Below are 6,000 nucleotides of genomic sequence, written 5' to 3' on the forward strand. Positions count from 1 at the left end.
TATTAAAGATTCATACTTTTTTCGTACCTCTTAAACTACAGTGGTTTACTTAAGAAAAATACTTTCAAGTACCACTTAGGTCGTTTTTGGGGGTATCTGTATTTTACAACTTTTACTTTTACTCCTCTACATTACTAAAGAAAATATGTACTTTTTACTCCCATACATTTTTCCTGACACCCAAAAGTACTCGTTACATTTCGAATGCTCAGGCAGGACAGCAATATGTTCCAATTCAAGCGCCGCATTGTCATCCCTACTGCCTCTGATCTGGCGGACTCACTAAACAAGTGTTAGTGTGCCCATCTGTCCATAAATGAAACACAAAAAACTATACAATTGTGGCATCTTGTTTTCTTAATATAAGGAATTATATGTATAGCATTTAATTGTAAATGTTTATTTTACTCAAGTATTACAATGCAGTATTTTTTCCACCACTGTACATTTAAACCAGATACTTTTACTCAAGTAGTATTGACTTTTACTTAAGTAGTATTGTACTGGGTGACTCACTTTTACTTGAGTCTGACAATTGAGTACTTTTTCCCACCATTGTTAAACGGAACGTGCACGATAGAAATGACATTCTGAATCAGCCGATGATGGCGAACAAGTTACAACCCTTGCTTTGCCATTCGGTGACTGCCATACATTTGTTTTCAGTTTGGATATTGGTTTGATATTCGGTGTTTGCTCGTAAATACCTATTCGATGGAAGGAAGGTCCGAGCATGATTAGAGTGATATATCTAGAATCAGATGACAATATGGAGCGAGGTATAGCCTTCGTTTTCTTTGTTTCGTTTTGTTTTCAAAAAGTGACCTTACCTTGGTTTCAATTGTGGAATAATGTGCACTTGAAGCTAAGGGACTGTCTTAAAAGTGCATTCAGCAGAACCCGGTGTTAACAGAAAATGTGTTTGTCCTACTTAAATTATATAGAGATCTTCAACCAATTTAGTTTTTTTACCCACAACAATTACATTAAAACGTGATGTTGTTAATTTCTTATGGTTTTATGTAAAACTACCAGGTCAAAAAACATAAATAGCCAATGATCTTTCTCACATCTTTCTTACACAATCTATAATAGCTTACTTACATGGGCTAGAGAGCTAAAATCACTTGTAGCAAAGTCACTGATGTCCCTAATTCATGATACACCCATTAGAATTCCCATTTTAATGTTCCCTGATCATAAATTAATATTTCCGTCATAATCACAATTTTTAATAGCTTCCGATCCACACGTGCTAGAGATCTACAGATACGTGCTGTGTGTTTCCTGACCTCTATTATCAAAGCTATTTACTTTTGTTAAATCCTCCCCTTTGATTTTCTACAAATATTTATCATATTACTGCTGTGGTTATTTATTCACGTACAGATCAAGCTTCCAGTCCAATTGACATATACATCTAAAACCACTTGATTTTAGGTCACTTACCTCCCTCCTCCATAGTACACCCATTAGAATTGCCATTTTTCATTTTAATGATTCTACATGAATATCTAAAACCACATACGGTAATGTCACTGATGGTGCGTTCATGATAGGTTGGAAACACAGTTTTACGTGACAGTGATAATTTTTTCACTATTTCTTGCACAGACTGCAATTGAATAATACTGTACTAATAAAAATATTATAATTATTACTTACAAACAACGTTAGTTTGAATGTGTCTACAGTAATTATTTTATGACTAATGAACAAAGAATTGTATTAAAAAAAAAATTGCTGTAACGGGTGTCCTCCTCCTCTTCGGAAGAAGAGGAGGAGTAGGGATTGGACCAAAGCGCAGCGTGATAATTTGACATAATGAAGTTTATTAAAGAAAAGACGAAAACCCGAAAACACTTCAACAAACTACAAAATAACAAAACGACGTAGACAGACCTGAACATGGAACTTACAAAATACACGAAGAACTCACGAACAGGAACCGACTACATCAAACGAACGAACAAACCGAAACAGTCCCGTATGGTGCAACATACACAGACACGGAAGACAATCACCCACAAACAAACAGTGTGAACAGCCTACCTTTATATGGTTCTCAGAGGAAACGTCAAATACCTGTCCCTGATTGAGAACCATATAAGGCTAATTACACCTGACCTAAACATAGAAACACAAAACATAGAATGCCCACCCCAACTCACGCCCTGACCAACTAAACACATACAAAATTAACATAAAACAGGTCAGGAACGTGACAGAACCCCCCCCCCCTCAAGGTGCGAACTCCGGACGCACCACCAAAAGTCTAGGGGAGGGTCTGGGTGGGCATCTGTCCACGGTGGCGGCTCAGGCTCTGGGCGTGGTCATGGCTGGATGACGGCTCTGGCTGGTCATGGCTGGATGACGGCTCTGGCTGATCCTGTCTGGCGGAAGGCTCTGGCTGATCCTGTCTGGCGGAAGGCTCTGGCTGATCCTGTCTGGCGGAAGGCTCTGGCTGATCCTGTCTGGCGGAAGGCTCTGGCTGATCCTGTCTGGCGGAAGGCTCTGGCTGATCCTGTCTGGCGGAAGGCTCTAGCGGCTCCTGTCTGGCGGAAGGCTCTAGCGGCTCCTGTCTGGCGGGCGGCTCTAGCGGCTCCTGTCTGGCGGGCGGCTCTAGCGGCTCCTGTCTGGCGGGCGGCTCTGAAGGCTCATGGCAGACGGGCGGCTTTGCAGGCTCAGTACCGACGGGCAGTTCATGCGGCGCTTGGCAGACGAACAGTTCAGACGGCGCTTGGCAGACGGACAGTTCAGACGGCGTTGGGCAGACGGGCAGTTCAGGCGCCGCTGGGCAGACGGGCAGTTCAGGCGCCGCTGGGCAGACGGGCAGTTCAGGCGCCGCTGGGCAGACGGGCAGTTCAGGCGCCGCTGGGCAGACGGGCAGTTCAGGCGCCGCTGGGCAGACGGGCAGTTCAGGCGCCGCTGGGCAGACGGGCAGTTCAGGCGCCGCTGGGCAGACGGGCAGTTCAGGCGCCGCTGGGCAGACGGGCAGTTCAGGCGCCGCTGGGCAGACGGCAGACTCTGGCCGGCTGAGACGCACTGTAGGCCTGGTGCGTGGTGCCGGAACTGGAGGTACCGGGCTAAGGACACGCACCTTCAGGCTAGTGCGGGGAACAACAACAGGGCACACTGGACTCTCAAGGCGTACTATAGGCCTGGTGCGTGGTACCGGCACTGGTGTTACCGGGCTGAGGGCACGCACATCAGGGCGAGTACGGGGAGAAGGAACAGTGCGTACAGGGCTCTGGAGACACACAGGAGGCTTGGTGCGTGGTGTAGGCACTGGTGGTACTGGGCTGGAGACACGCACCATAGGGCTAGTGCGTGGAGGAGGAACAGGGCTCTGGAGACGCACTGGAAGCCTGGTGCGTGGTGTAGGCACAGGTGGTACTGGGCTGGAGCGGGGAGGTGGCGCCGGAAATACCGGACCGTGCAGGCGTACTGGCTCCCTTGAGCACTGAGCCTGCCCAACCTTACCTGGTTGTATGCTCCCCGTCGCCCGACCAGTGCGGGGAGGTGGAATAACCCGCACCGGGCTATGTAGGCGACCCTATCGATGAGAACCTCACTCAGCAGGTGATCTTCCTGCTCTCTTCCCTTCCTCTCTCTCAATTAGCATACCTTGAAACCTGTGAGCTAACTTGTAGGCTAAGTAATCGAAGTCAATGGAGACAATTTGAAAAATGTATATTTATAAATTAAGCACGAATAACAATTTTACAGAAAATATATTTTTCAGTAATGGAAAGTTTCTAGGGCGAAGTGTGGCGATGCGCCTCTTGCATGAGTACTATTTCTCAAAACGTGACAGTTCTATTCAGATTAAGTTTGTGATTTGAAAGACAACTTTGGCAGCATTACACACTTTAAAATCTAATTCTAGTATATGCTACAGAATTAGAGACACATCTCTGGCGATATCAGTTCAATTCTGTTTACGACAACAGCAGCAACCTACCCTTATTGTGTAGGTCTATAGAAAACACATTTGAAGGCCAACATTGTGGAAAAAACGTTGTGGAAAAAAACACCAATCATGTAGCCTATATTCAACCTTTGAATCATAATATCCATAGAATACTTCAAAAACCACATTTATTTTGTATTTCAACAGAAATTAGACCACCCTTGTTATGTCATCATGGATATGGGTTTGACATTATATTATAGGCCTATGAATGAGAATAATCTATTTTTAGTGGCCAAAACAAGTTTTAGTTGCATAGGGCAGATAGAGTGGAATAAGGAGCTAATTACTTATCAAGGGAATGATTACATTTATTTTGTATTTTATTTATTTAACCTTTATTTTACTAGGCAAGTCAGTTAAGAAAAAAATATTATTTACAATGACAGCCTACTACGGCCAAACCCTAACGACGCTGGGCCAATTGTGCGCCACCCTATGGGACTCCCAATCACGGCCGGTTGTGATACAGCCTGGAATCGAACCAGGGTCTGTAGTGACACCTCTAGCACTAAGATGCAGTGCCTTAGAACGCAGCGCCATTCGGGAGCCCATTATGGGTCCAAATTGGGAATGGGTCTAAATTGGGAATTTAGCCAGGCCAATGGGACAAGCACTTCTTCTCTTACGAGAAGTAGGCATATCATGTTAAGCTATCTTCAATGAATAGAGAGGCAAGACACCCATTTAATTAAAACCTCTACGGGATCGGTGTTCCTAAACCGGGACGGTTGTTGCTAATGTGCGCTAATGTGAATAGAATGATGTTGTAAACAACAGTCAACATTCCGGGACATAGGCATGTCTTATATGGGCAGAAAGCTTAAATTCTTGTTAATCCAACTGCAGTGTCCAATTTACAGTAGCTATTACATTGAAAAAATAACTTGCTATTGTTTGAGGAGAGGGCACTTTTATCACTGCAACTGGTTTGATACATTCACCTCTGAAGGTAAATCATGTACTTACATTCAGTAATCTTGCTCTGATTTGTCATCCTGAGGGTCCCAGAGATAAAATGTAACATAGTTTTGTTTGATAAAATCTATTTTTATATTCAAATGTAGGAACTGGGTTCTACAGTTTGAACCCCTGCTGTCCTTGAAAACACATGTTTTACCAGATCTAATGTGTTATATTCTCCTACATTAATTTCTAATTTCCACAAACTTCAATGTGTTTCCTTTCAAATGGTATCAAGAATATGCATATCCTTGCTTCAGGTCCAGAGCTACAATCAGTTAGATTTGAGTATGTAATTTTAGGCGGAAATTGAAAAAAAGGGTCCAATCCTTAAGAGGTTTTAAAGCCCCTTCCGAAAGACAGCATCCTCCAGAGGACAATGTCATAGGCCCAATACCAAATCAACCCCTAGAACCTATTCCCTATGCACTTGTGTAGACCAGAAAGGATTTGATTGTACGGTGAAACTTCCACCTAGCCTATCAGAGGGCAAGTTGGAGCTATTGACATATTGATTACACCTGTAAAATCCACTCATGTAACGTCCTGACCAGAGTTCTTATGTGTTTTGCTTGTTTAGTGTTGGTCAGGACGTGAGCTGGGTGGGAATTCTATGTTGTGTGTCTAGTTCGTCTGTTTCTGTGTCCAGCCTAATATGGTTCTCAATCAGAGGCAGCTGTCAATCGTTGTCCCTGATTGAGAATCATATATAGGTGGCTTGTTTTGTGTTGGGGATTGTGGGTGGTTGTTTCCTGTCTTTGTGTTTTGTCTGCACCAGCTAGGACTGTGACGGTTAGTTTGTTTTGTCATTTTGTATAGTGTCTTGTTTTGTGTTAATTAAATAATGGAAAATTACCACGCTGCACATTGGTCCTCAGATCCTTCTCGCCTCTCCTCGTCTGAGGAGGAGGACGACTTAGACTGCCGTTACAACTCAGATCTCCACACTCTAAAAATAAAAGGTTCTTGGACTATCTTTTAGGGGTTCTTCAAATTGAAACTGTGGGGGAACCCATATAAGTTCTTCGAAGAAACCTTTAAAATTATTCTTCAAAGAACCCCTT

This window comes from Salvelinus namaycush, chromosome 7, assembly GCF_016432855.1.
Source record: "Salvelinus namaycush isolate Seneca chromosome 7, SaNama_1.0, whole genome shotgun sequence".
NCBI lineage: Eukaryota > Metazoa > Chordata > Actinopteri > Salmoniformes > Salmonidae > Salvelinus > Salvelinus namaycush.